Source organism: Panthera uncia, chromosome B4, assembly GCF_023721935.1.
Source record: "Panthera uncia isolate 11264 chromosome B4, Puncia_PCG_1.0, whole genome shotgun sequence".
Lineage (NCBI taxonomy): Eukaryota > Metazoa > Chordata > Mammalia > Carnivora > Felidae > Panthera > Panthera uncia.
The window spans coordinates 134867774-134891323 of NC_064809.1; the positions used below are offsets into that span (position 1 = coordinate 134867774).

At 64.5% G+C, this 23550-nt stretch overlaps 1 long non-coding RNA gene across 1 annotated transcript; it reads left to right on the top strand.

Annotated features, from left to right (window-relative positions):
- The first annotated feature begins 8844 nt into the window (after positions 1-8844).
- LOC125919710 (uncharacterized) lies at positions 8845-23172 on the top strand. The gene is made up of 3 exons (XR_007456877.1): positions 8845-11010; positions 20850-20903; positions 21204-23172. It is a non-coding gene; the product is annotated as an uncharacterized LOC125919710 (long non-coding RNA).
- The last annotated feature ends 378 nt before the right edge of the window (positions 23173-23550 follow it).

Sequence of the window (23550 nt, forward strand, 5' to 3'; positions counted from 1 at the left end):
CCCCCCCCCCCCCCCCCCCCCCGCCCGGGCCCAGGGTCCCGCCCAGGGCCATGACTGCTCTTGTCTTGACCGGCTGTGGGCTCAGACCCTGTCCGTTCTTGCCCAGGTCCAACAGCTGCTGAGGGCCCCCACTCCATCCTGGCTGGGCCATAGAAGTGGTGTGTGTGTGTGTGTGTGTGTGTGTGTGTGTGTGTGTGTGTGTGTTGGAGGAGGGGGGTCAGCAAGCCCCTTTTCTCTCTCTGGGCATCAGTTTACCCGTCTGTAAAACGAGAGGGTTGAAATGTGTCTCCAGCTGGCTGCCGTGCCAGACAGGAGAAGAGAATGAAAGAGAAAATGTAGCCGAGGCATCACCAGCTCTCCCTGGTTCACAGTTCTGGGATTTTTGTTTGTTTTCAAAGAGGGTTTTTTTTTTTAAGGGAAGGAGTCATGGAATTTGACCGGAGATGGCTGTCGGAGAGCCAGTGGGAGCCCATGGAACCAGGGCTCGGGAAGGCCTGGCGTGGCTGCGGACAGCCGGGGGCCTGGGCGGCTGTGCCCGTGGGCTCCCCCTGGCATCTGCAGGGTGGCAGCGACCTGGCTGTGAATGCGGCGAGCGGAGGCATGAAACGTGCCCGTGACAGAATCCAGAGGGCTCTGGAAAACTACCCGAGAGGCTTCCGGAGGTCAGAAATGTGGGCAGAAAATGAGATCCAGATTAAAAAAAAAAAAAAAACAAACCTGGCTGGCTCATCCCCCTGGGAGAGAGGCCTGGGAGAACACTGCTGCTTGTTGACTTTGAAATGCTTGCCCAGGGCTGGTCCACGGCAGCACCCCCCAGCCCCAGCCTAATGTCCTGGTGAAGGTGCTGCCTTCCCCCTCCACCTCTCAGGAGCCGGGAGTTTTACCGAAGATGACGGGGGACAACTTGAGGACTTTGGCCGGACCTGCCTTCTGCGGGGCCCTGCCACCGTCATCTGGGGACGCTTTCCAGCTTACGTACAAGGAGCAGAACCTCGGAAGCGGCAGACCTTCGCAGCAGCCGGGAATGATTGGGGCAAATTGCTTTCCTCCCCGGGCCTCAGTGTTCTCATCTGTGAAATGGGGATAGGAACACAAGCCTGCAGGCACATGGGAATTAGGCGAGATTTGGGGTCGGGCTGGACGCACGGTGGATGGCGACATCAGAACCCCGCCCACCCCGGCATCCTCACCACGAATGAAGCAGGCTGCGCCTTCCAGATTGCCGCACGCCCTGGGGAGGCTGACACCCGCCCAGCCTGGCCCCAGGGAAAGGTGTTTCTCAAGGCCGCGGGTATAGCTGGCCCTCTTCTTCATCCGGGACCCCGCTCCACGTTGGGCCTGCCTCCCCGGGGAAGCCCGAGGCCGCCTGGGTTTGCCAACAGATCTTGGTGGCGGGAGAGGCAGCCGACACCGGGAAAGTCATCACCGCAGCCCGGAGGATGGGCCTGGTGGCGTTTCCGGCTTTCTCTCCCGGGGCCGGAGCGACTTGGGTTGGAACAACCGCGTCCCGGTGGCCTCCACCCTTGTGCGTCCCAGCCCGCCCTCCCTCCGTGGAAGTAGGCCGCGGGAAGCAGGCTGTGGCGTGGCTGAGGTTGATTTAGACATGCGGGGAGACTGGGATAATGTAGGAAATGAAGGAAATTTCCCCAGGGAAAGGGGGAAGAGAAGAGAGAGGAGCTTAAGTGCCTCGATAATTATAAAGCATGGCGTGGTGATTTATGGCCAGCAGGCAGGCTCCTCTGGTCTCTGCCGCCCCTCCCCTCTCAGTCCCTCGTGCCCCCGGAGACCCGCTGGTGGGGGAGGCAGTGAGGCCAGCGGGCGCCACCCGGCACCCAGGCCCTGCTTTGTGTCCTGGGGACAGAGCCCCTCTGTGTGCGAGCCCTGACGTCCGCTATCTGGGGCGACCTCACGGAACACTGGTGAGCTGCCAGCCGGGGAGCCGAGGCCTGAGAGGCTGAGCCCCTCACAAGGATTCTTAACGGAGGAGCCGAAGCCAGACCGGCCGGCCCAATAGAGCAGTAATGGTCAGGGTGGAGGCGTCACCTCTCATTCTTGCTGCAGGGGGAGGTGAAGCCGGGGCCACGGATTCGGGCAGAGGCCAGGGGGTGCGTTTCTCCGGCTTGGGATCTGTCTGGGTGCGCCCTAAAACTAAGTGAGGGCACGGCTCGCCACGTTGGCCAGGCTGCGAGCGAGGCTGGTGCTGGCCCAAGGGGGCTGCCTGGACAGCACGCCCTTTGGGGCCCAACTATGGGCAGCCCCCCCCCGCCCCCCCGGCTGTGGGGTTTCCTCTGCTGGGACCAATACTGTCCCTTCCCTGCCTCCTAGAATTCCTGGGGGCTGTCCCCCAGCTGCTGACCTGCAGGCTCACCCTTGACTTCCCCTCCCTGCCACACCCAGATGGTGCCCAAGTCCTGCCAGTTCTGCAGCTTAGAGTGTATGTGTCACCCATAGAGGGACGTGGGATCACCATGCAGGCGTCTGCCCCGACTGCTGCCCTGTGGGGCTCCCTTCCAGCTCCTGGCTAAAGTCCAGTCTCCCCCCTTCGGGGGACTTGAGAGTCCAGCAGCCTGGACTGTCCCTCCACGTTGCCATCTGTCCACTCTCTACGGTGCAGCACAGCATCACCTCCTCCTGGAAGCCCTCCCTGCTCCTCACCTGCCCACTGCCCTGTAGTCCCATGGCTCCAAGCTTGGGTGATCCGCTCATGGCATGTGTCTGCCCTGGAAGACTGAGCCTCTCCAGAAGGACAGGCCAAAATCACCACCAGCCTGGCACAGGGCAGGCTCTTGGGGAACATTTCATGAATGAATGAAACGGGATCCAGAGACTGAAACGGAAGAAGCCGAGGCCGTGAATCGACTCCCTGCACTCAGGGCAGCAGCATGAGCCACTGGGCTGGCCTCATCGCCCGGGGCACCCGGGCTCTCAGAGAAACGGGACAGAGGCTACTTTTCCACCCCCACCAGTATGTTCCCTTCTGGGAGTAAGTTGAGGGGCTTGTGAGCCTAAGCCTAACCTCCCCACAGACCACGTGGAGGCACCCTGAGCACCTACGGCCCACGGAGGGAGGATTCCAGGCCACGGGAAAACCACGGCTGCTTCTCTGGGGGTTCCAGGCGGGAAGACCAGGCTGTGATAGGTGTCCTAGAAGGCTCTGGGGCCGTTTCCCCACCACTTGTCATTAGCAAGTACTGGCACGTTCTGTTTAGGTCGGACGTTTCCAGTTGGTGAATTTCCCGCACGGCTCTGCTGCATTGCGGCCTGTGGGGGGTCCTCCTCCTCCAGGAAGTCCTCGAAAATGCCAAAGCCCCCCGGCCTCTTCCCCCCCCCGCCCCACCTCCATCGCACCTCCCGCACCCCTCTTCTTCCCCGTCGTTCGTCTTCACGGGTCTGTGATGAGTGAGGGCATCCGTGCCCAGACCTTTCCGAGGGCCCTGGCGTCTTTGTCCAGCCAGGACAGGTCTGGGGCAGCTTCCATTAAGGCTTTTTTTTTTTTTTTTTTTTTTTTTTTTTTTAACGTTTATTTATTTTGAGAGACCAAGTGTGAGCAGGGGAAGGGGAGGGAGATTTGGAGAATCTCAAGCAGGCTCCATGCTGTCAGCCCAGAGCCTGACACGGGGCTCAGTCTCGTGACCTGAACCGAACCCGAGAGTCAGATGTTTAACTGAGCCACCCCAGGCGCCCACCATTAAGGCCTTTTAAAAAGCGTTCCTCGAGGAGGTGACGCCTCCCCGGCTCTGCTGTCGGCTTGCTGTGTGAGCTCGGGCCCGTCCCTCCCCCACTCTGAGCCTCCATTTTGCCACCATCTCTGTGACCTCCAGCGCCGCCATCTGGTGAGTCTCTGGAAGGTTCTGAGGCCCCGGGTGTGGAGCGGCTGCCTCGGGTGTCTGCAAGTGCCCCTGGGTCTTCGAGCTGGGACCCCACTTCTGGGGGTCTCCCCTAGGGAGGGGGGAAAGATCTAGGCCTACAGACAGAGGCGGGCGTCCTCACGCCTCTCCGGAACGCGAGAAGCGGAGCAGCCGTGGCTGTGATGGAGCACCGGAGGGCGCGCCGTGTCGGGACGCTGCGAGGAAAGGCCGAGGCAGCCCGCCGTGACACACAGCGAGCCCCTCCTGGGAGTGGGCCCGCCCAGGGCTCAGCAGAGGAGGGCCGAGCGTCTGCTGTGTCTTTCTCGCTTGTGCAGATCTTGTTGAATGAGGAAAACGTCACTTAAGCCACAAAGCCCGCCGCCTGGCCGGGGTGACACTCACATCACCACCGCATATTGCGCCCCGAAACCAGAGACGTTGATGTCGTGGGGGCCGGCAAGGCGGCGCCCTGGCCGGGGCGTGTTTGGGGCCATGGAAAACGAGCAGAGGCGACTTGGGGGGGGGGGGGGGCTGAGGGGGCCGCTGAGGTTGGGGAGCGCGTGGGGGCCCCTCAAGGCCGATGCTGGTGGCTGTGCTGCCGCGTCGGGGCGGGGCCCGTCCTCAAGCGTCCGTCCGCGTGCGGAGCGTTCAGAGCGTGATGTCTGGAAGGGACGTCTGTGGAGAACAGTTCTGTGGTCACGTTAGCACTGGGCCCGGTACTTTGCCGTTAAGATACCTTGACATCCTTTGCGACAAACCCCGACTCCGTAGAGCTCAAGGCGGGTGTGCGAACAGAGGCGCACCAGGGAGCGGCTCACTTTTCCGGAACCGAGTTGGGGATTAGCGTGGCGTCGGCAGCTGACCTGCGGGAGGACCCCCCCGTGTGCCCCGACACTTGCCGTCGGGAGTTTCGTGTTCGTTCGGCTTCTGATGTCAGGCGCTGTAAATGGCTGCTTTTTAAGCTACAAAACTGGGGCCCAGAGAGGCCAGGCTTCTGAAGGCCACGGAACCCGGAAGATTCTACGTGGCCGTCTGGCGCCGCAGCCTGGGCTCCTCCCCGGGGCCAGCGGCTCTGCCACTGGATGCCGTGTCCTCAGGGATCTGGGCTTCCTGTGTCCTTGCCACGCCGGCCATCGGCGCCCCACGTCCCTGCCGGGGCCGTGTTGACCCCAATGAAGCCGCAGGATGTGGCTGCCCGCAAGCTCACGGCCTACTTCTGACCCCTCCCGGCCTGTCTTGGGTCCCTCTGAGGCCTTGGGTGTCCGACAGGACCCAGGGCCAGACCTCCTTCCTTCCCACTTCTGCACGTAAGTCGAGGGTGTGCTCTGCGTGATTCGTTAGCAACTGGCTCTTGTGGGGAGGATGTTTCTCCTACACGTGACCTTGGAGAAAGGCCAAGCTTAATGCCGAGGAGACGTGTGGACTAGGCAGGCCGAGCCCTCTGGGGGTCTGGGCTTCCGTGGCTCTGGGCCCTGCGGCTCGGCCAACATCAGGGTTCCTGCTGGGGGCTCCGAGCTCCTGCCGCACGGTGTCCACTCGGGCCCCAGGCGACTTGGTCACTGGTAAGACAAGAGGCTGGGAAGGAGTTTGTCCAGGATGACCCAGAGTGATTCTCACATGTCCTCAAAGCATCGGGGGTGGGGGTGGTTGGGGGGGGCAGGGCACAGGGGTGGTGATCATGCTGTCCGGGGAGCCCATTCGGCCTGGGTGTGGAGCAGGCATCGCATCTAATCTTGTGCGTAAATCTGAGGTGTATGTCGCTGTCCCTGTGTGACACTTTGGGAGCCTGAGGCCCAGAGAGGCACAGGGACTTGTCCAGAGCTGAAATGGGACCTCGGTGGCCCCCGGACCACCCTGCAGATAGACACAGGAATGTTCCAGAGACCAGGGATACTCATGGGCATGGGCGTGGGCAAGGAGGGGACCAGGGTGGGGCCCTGGTGTTGGTTCTGAAAGATTAAGCACCAGCCTCATTGTGACAAAGCCTTGCAGATGACAGAAACGCAAGAGAGAAAGCTGCCAAGGTGGCCTGGGCCGCCCCGTCATCCGAGTGACCGCACCATGGGGCACAGGCTCTGAGGGGGTACGGGTCGCAGTACAGGGCCCCTGGGTGGTTCCGGGGTCCCAGAAGGGGAGCAGTGGTAGACATCATTACAAGCCAGCCCCGGGCTTGTGACTTTTGCTTTTGTCCCCTGAAACGCGGGCCACAGCCCTGGGAGGCAGGCAGTCTCTCCCACATCCCAGGAGGAGACAGGGCAAGAGAGGATGATCTTGTGCCTGGAGCCGTACCCCAAACAGAGGTAGTAGATCTGGCCAGCTCCCCACGCTTCCCTCAACCTGCCTTGTGACCTCTGGAACCTGGGGGCCCAAGCTCGGAGTTCATTAGTGATCCTGAGACAGGCGGGGGCCCCTGCCACCCTTCCCCGCCCCCACACACCACGTGGGCCGGCCTGTTGATGGAGGACAGCGTCGGAAGGTTCAGACAGTCCAGAGGGGGAACGCTGGACTCGGCAGATTTTTAGAGGCACCGAGGGCAGGCCACACAAGGGCTGTCTAGCTCAGGAGCGAGCAGAGTGAAGGTGGGAAGACCGAGAGAGTGCCTCTGTGTGCCGGTGCCCGCTGGGGCCTCCCCTGAGTGGGTCCCCGGAGGACACTCAGCCCGGCTGTTCTGTGCCGTCATTGGGAGAGTGGGTACAAGGATATGGGAGCCACAGAGTATCCCAGGGGGAGAGCATGCTGTCAGTGCCGCTCTGAAGTTGGAAGGGGCGTCCTGGCTTCACATCACCCCCCCGTGGGCAGCCGTCCTAGAGAGTTTTTCAGCCGTGGCCACGTGTGGTTCCTGTGTCTGAAGGGTTGGGCCAAGAGCCACACCTGCTCCTGCAGCTGGAGCCCAACTCACCTGCCAGGACAGAAGTTTCACACCCCTTGTGCGTCCAGAACAGGCACGGGGGGGACCCTCCCCCAGCTCCCCGGATATACTGAATTGGGCTGTTTGCAAAAAGGGGGCGTCGACTGCTGGGCCTGCGGGCACAGTGGTGTGGGAGCGCCCCTCTGTGAGCCCCTGCCCTGCTCGCCGTCCAGAGGGAAGAGTGGCTGCCTTCTCTGTTGGCTCCCTGGTGCTGTTTTGGGGGCTCCTTCCCTGGGCGGGCCCCAGAGCAACTGTCCCATCAACTCCCGGTGAGGGTGTCAGAGACAGCCTCGCCCGAGGGATTTCCTGACCAGCCCCGGGGGTATCTCGTAGGCTCGGGCAGGTGGGCCTGGGGTTCTCAAACATCAGTGCACAGGCGGGGGGCCCCATCCTGCTGGTAGGAGAGGCCGGGAGGGCATCCCAGCCCGCTACGCAAGGGCTGTGTGGTCTCAGGGCAGTCCCCTCCCGGGGATGGCCCCCCTGCTGTAAAACGGGACAGTGAGCTGCTCCAGGTCAGAAGCCCCATCTTGCAGCTAGGGAAACTGAGGCTGAGCTAGGAGAAACAGGATTAGAACCCAGAGCTGTGCGACTCGGGGGTCTGAGTCCACACCGCATACGATTGGGGCATCGGGTTCACAAGCTCCTGTAGGTCTCCGTCAAGGGGTGACATTGGGGCTCCGCCCAGCATTTGGGGACTGGGAGTCCAAGCACATCCTTGGGAACCGAGCAGCAGTCAGGTCCCCTCTGGCCTCTGACAGCCTTAAGAGTCCCATGACACCCACTGTCCAGGGCCTCTCCCAGGAGGGCTATGAGCCACTTGGTGGCTCCAGGTAGGACCTGCTCAGGTGACAGGAAGGGTCCCAGGAAGGTCGCATTCCTGAGGGGACAGAGCAGCCACATTCTTGCACCTGGGGGGGGGGGGTCTGTGGGAGCCTAGGCATGTTCAGGAACCTGGGGGTGCTGACAGAGGGCCGGGGAGGAGGGTGTGGAAGGGAACCAGCACCTGGGACTCGGTGCTGGGACTCTCCTCCTCCAGGCCACTGTCCACGCCCAGCCTGGGGCAGAGGCAGAGTGGGTCTGTTCCTTTCTTCGGAGAGTCAGACTGGGTCTCCCGTTACATATGCACGGACAGGGGGTGCCAGTCCTGCTTCTGGAGAGCCTGCGACCCCAGACACAAGCCTGAGCTGGGCCTCGGAGTCACCCTGGGCCGGATGTTTTGCTCCGTCCGTTCTGGAGTGTCCTCTCACTGGCTCACTGGGAAAAGACCCAGAGTCCTGTCTACACCATCTGAGTCCCAGCTAGCAGACGATGTTCCAAGAGTGGGGGGCGCTTGCCGTCATCCTGGGTGCCGGGCAGGGGCGAGGCTGTGCCTGTGCGAGGCTGCAGGGGTGGTGGTTCCTGCTGCAGAGCTGCTGGCCTTGGGGGAGGCGGGCAGGGCGGGACTCTGTGAGCTGATTGCAGGGGACCCCCAGACCACTCTGACCCAGGCGGCATCCCTGGAAGAGTGACCTGAACGATGGGTATAGGGATAGGTGTTTGATGGCAGGAGAACGTTCCGGGCCCAGGGGACAGCAGGTGCCAGTGCAGGGCTGGAGCGAGGGGGTGGAGACACTGTGATGGCAACCTCACCGTCGGGCCTCTCCCTGCAGACACTGGAGCCGTGTGCGGCTGGGCTGCAAGGAAGCCTGTGGTTGGGGCTCAGTTTTGGGTGGGAGTCCAGACCAGGGCGGTCAGACGAGGCTTTCCTTGCAGTCGGTAACCTCCGGGCGCTTCGGCACCTGCCCGCGGTGCGCGGTGGGCCCGGCCCATCTGTGGGTGGTTGTGGGGGGGAGGGTCACGCTGAGCCCCGTCCCATTCTCGGGGCCACGTGCCCCCAGGGCCTGCCCGGCTGATTGCTCGGTCACCTTGTGTCTTCTGGGACGTGCCTCATCCCAGAGCACCCCCACGGAAGCGGGACCCATGGGGGCCTTTGGGGGACACTCCAGGACTGCGTGGCCCAGGTAGATGGTCTTTGTCCTGGGCCGGGGCGGGGGGGCAGCCCTGGAGGCGGGCGGCCTGGCCAGGAGGGGAGCGTGAGCCCATCTTTCAGAAGATTCCGGCAGCAGGACCCACCCTGCCCAGAGCCCCTGGCAGGTGGATGAGATCCTTCTTCCAGGGCGGAAGTGAGGTGTGAGCGGAGCATAGGATTCCCTGGCCTGCCGTGTGCCCGTGCCTCTCAGTCCTGCGGCCCGAGTCTCTGAGTCACCTCCTCGAAGCAGACGGGATCAGGGAGGGCCAGGAGGGCCAAGCTGTTGGCACAGAGACTCTCCTGAGCCAGCTCTGACCGTCGGCACCTGCGGCGGTGGGGGTGACGGGCGCGCCCGGCCCCAGCTGCGAGCCGGCAGACTGGACGGCTCCTTTGCGGCCTCAGTTTACTCATCCCTAAGACTCAGGGTAGGCGTTCTTCCTGGTGGAGTGTTGGGGACACAAAGTAAATCCCAGAGCACGCGTGGCTTCAGTGAGAAAGCCCAGGGGATGGAACAAAAGTCTTTGCACACGGGACGCAGCCAAGAAGCACGGTGGGTTATACTTCACTCAAAGGCAGCAAACTCTCCGGGTGTTTGGGCCGTGCCGGGCTCTTTCCGTGCTGCAGCCCAGCAGGGTCCGGTCCCCTCCCTCCGTTATTTCCCGTTTACGTGTTCTGGTGCTGCGGGAGGGGAGACGGTGAATTGAGGCAGCGTGAGGACTCGTGGGCAGCCCCCGCCCCAAGCGGCCAGGGGCCTCGTCGGCAGCATCTCTGAGGCAGCCGGGGGGGTCTCCGGGCCCCAGGAGCTGGACCCCAGGCCTGCCGTGGCCACGGCCACAGGCTTCCGGTCAGATCCACAGCCTTGGGGAGACATCCATGTGGGGAGAGGTCTCCGTGATCTGAGCAGCTCTGTGTGGCGGTCCCGGGTCTGTTTGCACCCGCCCGTGGCAGGGGCTGCGTGGGGCCGGCCGGGGTTCCAGACTGGCTGTTTCCCCCGAGGCTCTCTGTCCATGCCTTCTGCAGTGTTCCGGAACGGCACCTCCAAACCCACGTTCCGCCTGGGACAGCCACTGCCAGCCCTGAGGGCTCATGGGAGTGGCCACACCGTTGCAGGGGACTGGGCCCCAGTATCCAGATCCAACCTCCTGGGGCCCGGCCCCACCTGGCCCTCACTGCTGTGTGGTCTCGGGGAAGCCGTGGCCTCTCCCTGGGGTTCTGTTGCAAAAGGGGCATCCAGACCTCTTGTGCGTCCCCCTCGGCACCAACAGAAGCGGAAGAGGGAGCCTGTTTTTCTGGCCAAGAAGGGGGCGGGGCGGGGCGTCTGGCTTGGGAACAGACACAACCCACCACTTGCACAGATGAAGCCTGTGCACGCAGCCCCCACTGGTCACGCGGGCAGAGAGGGAACGAAGGTGCTTCACATTCTATTTGCTTCTGTCCTGCCACATACATAAATAGGCGTGGAACTACCAAAGGTGTGTACGTTTACGTTGAAGCTTCGAGCAACACAGACAATGCAGAAGAACAAAAACAAACGGCCGAAGAAATTAGGGCAGAGGGAAAATCGAAGTTAGGCCTAGCAGAAGCCAAGTCATGTAGAAGTCTGCCGGTTGCCGGTGGGGACCTGTAAATTCAGCTCTGAACTTCTAGCGTCCCAAGCAAGGAGGAAAAGACTATCCCTTGCAGGAAGTGACGTTCAGAGAGCGCTTTCTGCACCAGTGATCCCAAGAGAGCTGCGGGGTGACGCTCCAGGATGCCCCAAAGCCCCAGACGAGGGCGGGGGGAGAGGAGGGCCCTCCCTCATGCTCAGCACGGCCGTGGTCCCCTCATCCTCGCCAGCGCCTCACGCGCTCTGTCACTTGACTGTCCCCAACCCGAAAAGCCTAGTTTGAGACAGAGGCAGTGAGGGGCCCCGGCCAAGCCATCAGGCCTCACCGAGGCTGATGGCGAACGTACGTCTCTGGCCCCTGAGTCCGCACGTTTGCGGCCCAGAGACGGACGACCCCAGAAAATCGGGGTGTTCCGTTCCCAGTGTTTGGGGCACACGGTCACAGCTGGGGCCCTTGAGGTGACCTCACAGGCTCTCCGGCCAGGGTGGGTCGGGGCAAGGGCACCGCATGTATCCTGGGGGGCTCTTTTCCGAGACTCACATAGCATCTCTCTCCTTCCAGGACTCACCCCTGCGTCCCGTCACCTTGTTCTGCAAGTGACCCCTGACGTTCAGACGACTGGCCGTGCACCACCCTCAGGTCAGTGCAGCACCTTGGACATTGAAAGTCGGGGCTCCCCCGCCCCCCAGGTACCGCCCGGGGCCGGGCACGTCTGGAGCGGGACACGCGCACGCACGTAACACTCGTGGAGGCTAGTGGAGGACAGAGGAGCGGGCTGGCGGTACTCACGTTTTTGCACGCTCAGCTGGGCCTGCTCCAGCGTCGGCCCTGACCTGCCACCAGCCTCTCTCCGTAGCCGAGGGACCAAGGTCCGCCAGAAGCCAGGGGCTTGCCCTGGTCTCTTGCCCCGGGAAGCTGGACTCAGGCCCATCTCTCTGGCTCCCTTCTGCACAGAAGCCGAGGGAAGCTCCTTCTGCAAGGCGCCATCTGTCTCGGGGGTCCGTGGTGGGAGGGCCCGGGCCAGCTGCTGGGGACTGTTGGAAGTGTCTGTGGAGTGGGCAGAGCTCAGGGGCTCAGCAGGTGAGGGGGCCCCGGCCTGCCACTCCCTATCCTGGCGGCCTCGTGGCCCTGGCGGAGGCCTGTCGTGCCCAGAGGCCCCCTGCCCACGCCCCGCGCCCCCCCTGAGAGCCGGCCCGCGGTGCAGGCCGCAGGGCCCACTCGGCTGCTTCCAGCCTCCTGGGGAGTCAGTGGGGCCATGTGGGCCAGACAGGCGTCCCCTCCCCTCCCCCGCTGTTGCCATGGCCAGGGGCAGGCCTGCCTCCCGGGTCTGGGTGGAGAGGACCCCAGGCTGTTGTGTCTGGGCTCAGGACCCCTCTGCCATCTGGGCCTCGTGTGTTTATAGGTCCAGCTTGCCCGCAAGACTCTGCAGACGCGGCCCCCGGGGCTTTTGTGTCTGCACGCAGAGCGGGCGCCAGCCGGTGCCCGAGATGGGGGGTGGAATGTGGGTGGGGAGAGGGGGAGGCCCCCAGAGGACGTGGGACAGAGGGAAAGGGGGACATGGGGGGGTTACCAGAGGAAGGGGAAGGACAGAGTGGAGGCAGAGAGAAAGCAGGGCAGGGCACAGGAAGAGAGGAGCCACGGAGCAGAGCGACAGGAAGCTGGGGGGGGGGGGTGGCCTGGGGGTGCAGCTGGTCCCAGATGTCCCCAGGGCCTCCTGGGCTGTGCCCAAGGCCATCTAGTCCAGGTGCTTTCCCGGGCGCACGCTGCGAAATCCCCCAATGCCCGCTGGCTGCAGGTAGCCTCCAGGCTCCAAATGAAACCCAGGCCCCCGGAGGTTCGTTCCTCATACAGACGCGGGCACCAGACTCGGGTCCTGAGTCCCCAAGCCCTGACAGATGCAAGCAGGAGGCCGCAAGGGTGTGTCCCCAGGACCGTGGGCGGAGGTCGAAGGAGGCAGGGCCGGCCCGCCTGGGAGGCCAGAAGGGCTCTTGGACCAGGACGATGGGGTCCGTACACAGTAGCCGAGGCCCAGGTGACGTGGGGAGGGTTGTGGGCGGAGAAGGACAGGCCTGGAGGAGCGGGCTCTCCCGGGGAAGGACCTGTACCACCCCCCATACTGTGCAGGGGACAGAAGACCGGGCCGATGCATACAGTAGGTGCTTGCTCTGTGCTCATCCAGAGCCTGAGTGGTCACCAGGATGACTGTACAGCCCGGCCACTCACTGCAGGGGTGAGAACATGCCCCGGGCCAGAGGGGAGGGCGCCCCTCCCGTGTGCACTCACGCCCTCCTGTAGCCCCAGCATCACCAGCAAGGTGGGGTTCATCATCTCCATTCTGTCCAGCTAGAAACGGAGGCCGGGGGCTGCGAATAGCCCAGCTCTGGCCTCACCTGTGGCCCTGGGGGGTTGTTGGGATGATGGAGCCCCTTCAGGACGCTGGGCTGGGGGCACCAAAGGTTTATGGGGGGACGGTGACTTGGTGAGTGGGCTCTTTCTGAACTGACCCAGTACTGTTCTCCTTGAGGTCTGCCCAGACTTGGCCCCGAATGGGGAGAGGTCTGGGCACGGGAGGCTCCCTCCGTCTCTAGTCCCTTCCCCTGCACTGAGCCCCTAGTGTCTCCTCCACGCCTGGTGAGGACAGCAGCCACGCGCCTCTGCTCGGCACCCAGTGGTGGCCTGCTCTCTGAAGGGACGTGGCCCTGCCCTCCCCAGCACCCCGGCTGCCTGTGGGTGGACAGGCTGCCGTGTTCTTCCGAAGCTGACACAGACGGGGGTTCACGGAAAAGTGAGGCCCGGGGTCACCGGCCCGACACCCCACGGCAGAGCCACGCTGAGGAGCCGTATCTGCCTGCTCCGGGGCTGACCCGAGTCTGGTGCCCACGGCCGAGGAGAAGCAGGAATTTGTTCTGACGCTAAACGTCCAGCCAGCCTTGATTTACTCAGAAGTTAAGGCCTTAAAAAATACCTTGCGTCTGACCTTTTGGTCCCAGTGCAAGTACAAAATGCAGAATGACGGGCTTCATTCGGTGCTTCTTACTGGTTCTGAGCAGCAGCGCGCTGGCCGGGAATGGTTAACCTTGAGACGTGAGGAGAGAAGGAAGCAGCAAACGCTTTGCTGCTCTCCGAGCTCCACCGGACAAAGCGACTTGCGATTCAGTTCCCGTTCTGGTGCCAGGCCCTGAGCTGGGCGCCCCTCCCCCCAGTGCCGTCGCTGGTGCCGTCGGCCCTGCTGGGCGGTTGTCTCGGTGCCACTTTCCCGGGGGGGAGGGGACAGAGGCTCAGGGAGGTCAAGGGGCCAGCCCCAGACCGCAAGGCCGCCCAGCAGCAGAGCAGGGGCCTGGCCCAACCTGCTGAGAAGCACGTCTGTCTGGGTTCCAGGAGCGCGTGGCCTCCCTGAAGCGTCGGGGTCCCCCTGAGCTGTCGGGCTGCTGGATCCTAAGAGGCAGCCTCCCCGGGGGGCGGGCGGGGGGCCGGGGCCGGGGCCTCCAGCTCAGGCCCTCACCGGAGTGGGGCCCAGGGTGGGCTGGGGGGTGTCGAAAGAGACTTTCCGATAGAGTGCAACCCAAGGTGCCATTTTCCCCCAGGTCTGGGCTTGGCTGGATGCTTGGCCTTGGACCCCCCCTGGTTGGAGGCCTTATTCCCCAGATACTACGGTGCTGGAAGGCCAGCTGGTCGGCTCTGGTGGGAAAAGAGAGGCTTCCGCTCTTCAGCAGCCCGATTGCTCTCCCTGTTCTGGCGTGCTTGGGTCCGAGCTTCTCTTCTCCAGCACCACCAACGCTCACCTAGCCTGGCGGCCTTGGAGAATCGGGGACGCCACAACAGCCTGCCACCTTGAGGAAGAGAAGGCAAACATCTCAGAAGTGGGGCTTCCTAGGGTCCCCCAAGTACAGAGGAGTCTGGTCCTTCTTAGCAGCTGTGTGACCGGGGCTCCGTAAGTGGAGACGTCTGTGGGTTTCCGCTCCCCAGTGCCGTAGGCACAGGATGCCTGTCTTTGGCTGTGTGAGCGTGGGGAAGTGCCTTAGCCTCTCTGTGCCGGTCCCTTCTCGGCAGATCAGGCTGTAACGGGGACTGACTGAGGCCCTCAGCGGGATGGACGCAGGTCAGTGCCTGGCATGTCGCACGTGCTGGGGGTTTGCGTTGGCCGCGTGTCCAATGGGGAGCACGTGCCCGGGAAGGGGGACACGCGTTTGCAGTCGTATTGGGAAAATGGGGGTCAGACCTGGGCTGTGAGGCTGTCTCATCCCCATGGGGCAGCTCCCACGGAGAATCTGCTCCCGGGAGTGGTCCTCAGTGAGGACAGCGCTTTGTTCACACCCGGCGTGTGTAATCAGGACAGCCGTGGTTACGCAGGTGATGGGGACCGTGGCCCCTGCCCTCCATGCCGTGCCGTGGCCTATGGTAGCAGCCACCCTGTAGGAAAGGTGTGGGGCTGCCTTCCCAATCCCACTGTCTTGTTCCTTTATAAAAAAAAATGTTTATTTAATTTTTGAGAGAGAGAGTGCGAGCGGGCGAGGGGCAGAGAGCGAGGGAGACCCAGAATCTGAAGGGGCTCCAGGCTCTGAGCTGTCGGGACAGAGCCCGACGCGGGGGCTCGAACCCCCAAGTCACGAGATCACGACCTGAGCCGAAGTCGGACATTTAACTAACTGAGCCCCCAAGGCGCCCTTCACTGTCTAATTTCTTGACACAGGCCCTGCCCCTGGCTCTGGATCAGCCTGTCCCCGTCAGAGCACAAGGCCCCAGCTGTGTGAGTGAGGACCTTCTCCCCGGACCCCTGGCCTCAGTCTGCCCATCTGTAAAGTGGGATTGGTCTGGGCCCAGGCTTTCACTCTGCACAGGCAGGGAGGGGTGGCCTGTGCCTGGGCCCAGGGCCCCCGGAGCAGTCCTGCGTGTATCTGCCTTCCATCTGGGGTTCTGAGCAAGACGTGGTAAAGGTGTGGAGACCACGGGCAGCACAGAGTCAGAAAGACGTGGGCCCTTGGTGTGTACCCACCGCCCATCGGGCGGTGCGGCAGAGGGGGCTTCCTGTCCAGCGGGTGTTTGATGGGGCAGCGCCTCTCGCCCACAGGACGTGGGCAGGGGCTCCCCAGAGGGGACGCGAACAGGAGGTGGGCCGTCACCGGACGGAGGCAGAACAGGAGCCTCGAGGTTTGGGACGTGGCTCGGGGTCCCGTCGGGCAGGGCCCTGGGTGCTGTGGGAGGTCGGGGAGGGGCTGGGGCCGGTCTCCCCGGTGTCCCCGCCCCCGGCGCTGCCCTGGCACGGCCGGTCCTGCCAGCTGTCCCTGCGCATGCCAGCAATGGGCAGGAAGAAGCCGGCAGCCTGGACCCCGGGGTGGGATGTGCTGGGATGTCCCCGGAATGCGGGCCAGCCCCTCCGGCCATCTGGTCAGAGGCCACCCCGCCACCAGGCAAATGAAGACCACCCTTCGAGGGTCTGGGGCAAAGGAGGATTTTCCTGTGGAAGGAGGCCATGAGCCTGCACTCTCGCCTGCCTCCCCGCATCGCCGCCCCGAGCCGGGCCATCTCCTCCGTAAGGCGGGAGAGCGTCAGTGCCACCGCCCTGGGCAAGAGCTTCTTCCCAGACCACCCGGAGCCCCTCGAGAGGGTAAGCTCAGGGTGGTGGGAGCTTGGGCAGGAGGAAGCTTCCAGAGAAGGCACTGCCTGCCCCCCCCCAACTTTTTCTGGCCAGGTCCCCCTGGGCCTCCACGCAGGACAGGCGGCCGCACTTCCAGAGTGGACATTACCCCTCCCTGCCGCTGCGGGGCCGGTCCCTGCCCCGGGCTATTGGCTGCCTTTGTCTTTCTGGGGCTCCACAAAATGGCCGCCGCAGCCCTCCGCCATTTTGTGTCTGAGGCAGGCGGGCGGGTGGCCGGCGGGGGAGGAGGGAGGGAGACCACCGCCCGCCCGCCTGCCCCGAGTGGCCTGGACGGAGCCCAGCAGCAGCCCCCGCCCCAGCCCGGCCTTGGCCGCGGCTGCCCTGGGCTTGGCACCAGCCAGAGTCTTGGCAAGGCCGTCCGGGAACCCCGGCCCTTCACCCAGCCCGCCGGCCCCCTCGCCACCCCCCAGCCTCCCCTGACGAGCAGACGGAGATGCTGTAGACCAGAGCCCAGAAGAGCTGTAATTAAAGCCATGCTCCTGGAGGGAGTCCTGGCAGCCACGGGGCCGGCACGGACAGTTCTAGAAATGACGCTCGCCCGAGTGGGTGGGGATGGGCTCCCCGGACCTGCCGTGACCAGGGCCCCGTCTGTTTCAGGCCACACTGGGGAGACCAGCGGCCCCCTCAGTCCTGCACCAGCCACCCTGCCCCCTTACCTGCCTGAGGAGCCTCCGGGCTCCCTGGCTGGGCCTCGTGCTGGGCCCGGGGCTCATGGAGGTCGGTCAGGTTTCCGGTCTGGACACAGCTACTGCCCGTCCTCAGGAAGCAGGGACGGGGGGCTTCCTGGAGGAGGTGAGCTCTGCAGCCGGGCTTCCCGTGGGGCTGGGGCCAGCCGAGAATCTTCGGTGCACCAGGCTGGGGGTGAGCCCGTTCCAGCCCAGCCCGCTGCCCTACGCAGTCCTCTCTTCCGCGGGACCCACATCCCCTGAACCTCGGCTTCCCTGAAGGGCATTTTCCGGAGCTGGGAGCAACCAGGCGTCTCCCTCCTCGTCAGAGAGCCTCCGGCCTCCTCCTGTGCCTCCTGCTCTCGTTCTGCGCACAGCGTTCGCAAGCTTGCCCCTCTGACAGCACCCAGTGGGTCGCAGGGAGCGCCCTACAGAGGGGAGTCGGTCGGGCAGGAAGTGGGCGCACGGCATCCGGGCAGCCTTGGCTGCGGGGCCTGGGAGCAATATCAGGGAGACGCGGTTGTCCCTGGGCCCGTTCACTGGAGGGACAGGGACTCCACCGGCCTCGGCAGGTGCAAGGGAGCCGCCGGCCTGCCGGGCGTCGATGCCCACCCGTGGTACCCAGCCATGAGGCCGTCAGAGGGCAGTGGACCTCCTAGAGGAGGTTCGTAGAAACGTCCTCGTAGAGGAGGGAATGGCATTTGAGGAGAGCAGGCGCCTTTTAAAGGGGCTGGTGCGGATTCTCAGGCAGCACGCGGGGTAACGCGGGCGCCGTGGGGGCAAGCCCCGGCCTGTGTTCCCTGCATCGCCGAGGGTCAGTTCCGCGCCGTCGAGGGGTAGAAAGCAGGCGTGCAGCAGGGCAGGGCCCCGGGAGCTGCGAGACGGCTTCCCCAGACACCTGTGGCCCAGCCAAGCCCTTCAGGCTGCGAAGGCCGCTGGACGCTGCCCCAGGCCCTTCCCAGACGCTCTCTCCTTGCGGTTCCCAGAGAGAACATTCCATCACCACGAAGTGAGGTTTACTCACGCCCCGGCTCCCTCTGGGGAAGGCCTGCCGGACGGACGGGATGGTGGCCACACGCCAGGCCAGGCGCAGAGCCTCCTGGAGTTGCCGGGAGCCCCGCGGCGGAACGACCGACCGTCTCGGAGGGGGCGGCCGCCAGGTGTGGCTGTTGCGGGGCGGGGTTTCGTGCTGGGTGTTTTTAATGGTATGGGTGCGTCCAGTCCCCTCCCTTACCCCTGCTCCTCGCCTTGTGACCCAGACTGTGGCCCGAACTGAGAACATTCCAAGTCCGCGTGCGCCTTTGAGGCTGACGCTGTTGCCTCTGACACCCGACGGAGACACGCTCGGGATCAGAGAGGGCTCTGCGTTCGTGCTTTTCCCTTTGGAGTTTGAGCGAACCCTGGACAGAACAGCCTCCCCCGCCGACGCCTTCTCCCCGGGCACAGAGGCACCTTGCCCTTCCTTCTGACAGCCGCCGGCATCCGGGTCCCACTTTACAGGGCGGGCGGCTGAGGCCGGAGGTACCAACTTGCCCACGGCTCGCCGCCAGAGCAGGGGGCCCGGACCGTGACCCGGTGGACCTCCGAGCCAGCTGTCCCCTCCTCCCACCTGCCCACGGCCCCTGTGGATACAAGTGTGTCTGCAGAGCTGGCCAGCCTCCCCGGGCAGCGCCAGCCCCAGCCCCCCGGCTTCCCAAGTGGTACTTTCTGGGACCTCCGAACTCAGGCAAATGTGGCAGTGACAGTTTGGCCTCCTCTGTATGCCTGGCCCTCCTCTAGGCTCAGGACATCGCGGCAGGCCCGGCCCCTGCCCTGGGGAGCACTCATTTCCCCAGGCCTGGCCACCTTCACCACGCCAGCTCGGAGGCCTCTGGGGACAGGAAAGCAAGGAGCTGGAGCGGGACAGTCTTCTGAGGCGACAGCCGTGGGGGAAGCTGGACAGGGAAGGTGCCAACGAGAGAACGCTTTGGGGCCCTGAGACAGAAGGAGGGCTGGGGCCGGGGCTCCGTCTGGAGGCGTCACCCACCTGTGTGGCCTTTGCGGCCCAGAGGTAAGCGGGGCCGTGGAAAGAGCCTGGGGCCAGAGAAATTTGGATTCCAGCTCTGGTTTTGCTGCCCCACCCCCCCAGACAGGCTTTTGGGGGCCGTGAGGCCACCGGGCCTCGTATTCCCTGAGCGGAGGAGTCAGTAACCAGGGTCTGTTCTGTCTTTAGGTTGGAGGTTTTTACGTCATGGGTATTTTCACGTTCATGTTAAGAATTTTACTTCAAAATAATTTGTCCTCGTCGCTGAGTTTCGGCGCCCCATAAATTGTGTGCCAGAGGTGAGGGTCTGGCTGGCTCCCCGCTTCCTGGCCACACCAGGCCCACAGTGGGCACACGGCCCCTGCCCGCGTCGGTCAGACTGCCTGGTACGCGTGTCTCCTGAACTTTATGGGCCGTGTTTGCAGGGACAGACCCACGCCCCCCCCCCCCCGCCACTGCCCGGGCCCCCGGATGCCACCCCCACATCTTTTTTCCCAGACTCCATTGTTGGCACGGCTTGCCGAGCAGAAACACTGGCTGCTTTATGGGGAGAAACCTAATCGGGGCGGCAGTGGCGGGGGGCAGCCACGGGGGGGCTCCCGGCTCTCAGTGGCCCCGAGCCAAGCCCGAGGTGACTGCGGGGTGACACCGTCTGTCTGCCTCCCTTGCTCCAGACATCCGCCCAGCCCTGAAAGGGCCACCTGCCCGCCGAGGCCTCCCACACACCTGTCCCTGGCCGGCCCGGCCCCTCCCACCGGGGCCCGCCCAGCACCCTGCCCACAAGCGGACACCGAGGGGGACTGGGACGGGGCCGCTGCCCACCGCTCTCCCCCGCAGCCCTGCTCAGGGAGCCCCGTTCACAGTGCGCTCCTGCCCCTGCCGCCGGCCCTCCTCCAGGCCGACGGGGAAGGGTCTCTTTGGTCTGTCTCGGGATTCCTCCCCAGGCCGAGGGTGCTGGTGATTCGTGGGACTTGTCGGGCAGGTGGACCCGGCCAATCTTCCCCTCCAGCTCAGACTCCCCGAGTTGGGGCCTTTTTCCTGCTAGCTCAGAAACGTCTCCACACATGGGTCACCGACCCAGAAATGTAAACCCTGCCCCTGACCCAAAAAACCCCCTCTCCGGAGCTGTTGGCTAAAGAAAGCTGCGTTTTGAGTGAGCTCTGTTTTGGTAAGGGCAGAGCCAGAGTGGGGACCCTGCTGGGGGTCATGATACCTGCTTCCTGGTCACCTAGAGAAATTTGAAGCAGGCTGTTGAGTATGCAGGAAACACGCCCCAGGCCCCTGGGGAGAGTGGATTCCCGCCTCCTCCGTGGGCACCGCTCCCACCCACAGCACCACCTGCCGCAGGGCCGGGTCTCGCAGACGTGAGCACAGCTGGTCCCAGAGCTGGGATTCCCCTTGGGGGCCTCCCGAGGCTTCCGGGTGGGCAGTGAGAGAGGCCCATGGTACGGGAGATGGGGCCCTCGTGGGCAAGGAGCTGGGACAACCGGGGCTGTCGTCCCCGGCAGAGAACAAGCAAGGACAGAGACAGATGGGCCGGCGGCTCAGAGGAGGCCTGCCCTGGGCATTTTTCTTTTCCTTGGAGGACGTGTCTTGCTGGCTTCCCCGCCCCCACCCACCCTTTACGCCAGTCCCGAACAGTAGCCTGGCCAGAATGGGCCAGAACCAGAGGGGACTGTGATCCTTCGAGCAAGTCCTGGCTGAGGCCTCAGGCCGGATCCTGGGAGCCCTTTCCTCGAGGTTCTGCTCTTGGGAGGACCCCAGGCCTTGCTTGCCTCAGGGGCAGGAGCCCCCGCCCGCCTAGAGCTCTGGAAAGTGGGGACCTCAGCTCCTCCCTCTTGGGTCCTCCCAACTCCAGGCCCCAGAACATCCGTGCCAGCTTGGCGTGGGAACGTCGGTGGTCTTGACCATTCAGGGACAAGCCCGGGTCTCGGTCCTCTCTGACACAGAGTCGTCCAGCTCACGGCGGCCATGGAGGCCGTTGTCTCCAGGCCCTTGCGGGGAGCATGTCCCTGGCACTGGAGTGCGGGATGTGAGGGTTGGTAGGGTGTGCCCGGGCAGGAGGCACAGCGCGGCCGCGGGCGTGTTTCTCCCACGCCTGATTCTTGTTACTTTTTCTCTAAATCCCCAACAGGTTGAGAAGCGGTGTCCAGAAGGGGGCTTCTGTCCACGGTCGGCCTTCCTCGAGGTGAGTGGGTGTCAGGGCGGGGCCTCTGGGCCCAGGCGGTCTCCACCCTGCGAGGGCCCCCCCGCCACCCGCCCCGCTCTGCCCGGCCCAGCCTGAGCCCGCGGGAGGCCTCGCCGGGTCATCCTACGGGAAACAGGCCGGTGAGTCTGTGGCCCCAGCCTCAGACTGGGGCTGGCGTGGGTGCACGCCCAGTGACTTACGCGACGGCACGGGTGACCCCCGGCCGCACCGCCCACCTCTGCCGCCGTCCTTGCTCTGGAAGTCTGGCTGAGGAGCTGTCCCCCTGCCCTTCGTCTCCAGGTCCTGCCGTCAGCCACGAGGGTCCTTGGACGGAGATCTAACGGTCCCACTGCCAAACCTTTGCCCAAGCCGTGCCCTGCACCCAAAGCCACGCCTCCTTTTCCTGCCACTCTCCGGCACACTCCCCCAGGCGACGCGCTTCGTCCACCCACCATGCGCTTGTGACGCTGTAACCTTTGACGGTTACCGGACGTGGCCCGGAGGAGCCCTGGTCTGTGAGAGCGGGTGCAAGCAGGGTGCTCGGCTCTGTCTCTCAGGTGCACCTGCTACCCTCGGGCTCACCTTGTCTGGAGGGCCTCTGGGGCCAGGAATCCTTGAGGGAGCCCCTTGGCTCTGCCAGCCGTGAACCAGCCCTCGACTGCAATCCTGATGTGCCTCGGCCGCCGCCACTGGCCCAAGAGGCCACTCGGTAAGTCCAGCCTGGAAAAAGAACAAAGGGCGAACGAAGGAAGCCAAGCGACCTGCTTCTCAGGCTGGGCCGGGGGGGAGGGGGGGGGATGAAGCGGGGGTACGTGTGGTGACCGCCAGGGTGGACCAGGATGTGGGTCTCTTCCCGTCTCCCTGTCTGTCCCCACCCCGCAGGGCCCGGCCCGCGGCCCGGCCTGTCGTGCGGTCTATGTCTCCCAGCTGGGGCTGGGCCCTCCCTGCAGCCTTAGCACATGGGTGTCTCAGCGGCCGACCCTGGAGCCCAGAGCCTGTGCTCAGGGTCCCTCCCCCTGGGACGTTCGGGGGAGTCCTGGGCTGGGAGCCTTGGCCAGTTTTCTCCCCAGCAGTGGGACCAGCAGCAGTCAGTCTCCCCACAGCGCAGTTGGGTGGGCGCCCAGGGTGCTTAGGGGCCGGGCATGAGACCTCCGTCTGCAGCAGGGGGCAAAAAGCCAAGCCCGGCAGAGCCCAAGAGCAAGCCCCCCGCCCCCACCACACACATGGGGCCGAGGCCCCCACCGGTCTGAGCCTCTGTTTCCTCACTGCAAAAAGGGATCAGTAATCCTAGCTTCACCAGGCCCGTGAGGGCCAAATGGCACGGCCCAGCCTGGGGCCTGCCTGGAGGAGGCAGCCTGCTAGGAGGGGTGTGGAAGGAAGCTCAGAGCCCTTATACCGCTGGGCGGAAAGCAGAATGCCGTAACCTCCCCTCTGCTGCCTGTCAGCCGTGTGACCCCGTGAAGGTGAGGTTACCTCTCTGGGCCCCAGTCTGCTCACCTACAAGATGGGCTGACAGTAGTCCTTGCCTCACCAGCTTTTCCTCGGGGGCCCCCGGCAAGGTGGCGGCCATGGTGGACATTTATCCAGGCTGCCTGTGCCTCCGGGCACTGAATGCCGAGCCCTCCAGGGCCTACGGTTGTGCCCCGGCTGCCTTCCCCAGGGGAGCCGGGTCCCTTTGGAAAGAAAGAACAGCGTCCTGGGATGTCTCCCGAAGTGGGGACAGCTCAGGTCACTTGGAACAGCGGGACCGGAGTGACCATAGTCTATGGGGAAGGCACACCCGCCCCCCCCCCCCGCCGCCCAGTGGGTGGAGGGAGCAGGCCCTGAGGCCACCCGCGCGTCTCGGGCAGCCAGAGAGGGGAGGCTGTGCTGTCAGAGGGCGGGCGGCCAGAAGGACACGGCGCCTTTTTGCCACATGTTGGCTTCTAAGTGACAGCCTTCCAGTGTCACCCTTGCAGCAGATGTCCCTTGGCCACACGGTGGCCGCTCCGTCCGGGTGGGAGTGACCGGTCACCTGTAGTGCTTGCCCCAAGCCACACTGCAATGCTTGTCCCCTCCCTCCGTCCCCTCGCCTCCTTCCTCTGGTTGGTGGCTTTCTCCTGCGGGACACCCTCTGCGCGGCGGCTCTGGGGAGTACGCGGTGCCCGGGGCCCCTGCTGGCCTGCCTGCCGGAGTCCCTGAGACCTCGGCGCCCGCCGGCCTGGCCCCCACCCCTCTCCCCCGCAGCTCTCCCGCCCCCTCCAGGAGGTGCCTCTGAAGCCGCGAAGCCCGTCCCTGCATCACGACCGACGGTCCTTTGGGGTGAGGTAGTAGGTTGTATAGTTTGGGGCTCTGCCCTGCTCTGGGTAACTATACAATCTACTGTCTTTCCTGAAGTGGCTGTAATCTCGCCGATGGACAGCACCCGGGACCCTGGCTGGGCGGAGATCCGGGTGCAGGTTGGGGATGGGTAGCGGCCGTGGTAGGGTGGGGGCGGTGGCCGCCGGGCAGGAAGTCGGGCGGGCCTGGGTTCCACTTGCCGTGTGACCTCGGGGAGGTCGCCTTTGACCTCTGGGCTTCACTTTCCCCGTCTGTGAAATGGGGACCAAGGAGGATTGAAGATGATACCGTGTGAAGTGTCCAGAGCGGGGCGGGGCCCAAAGCCGAC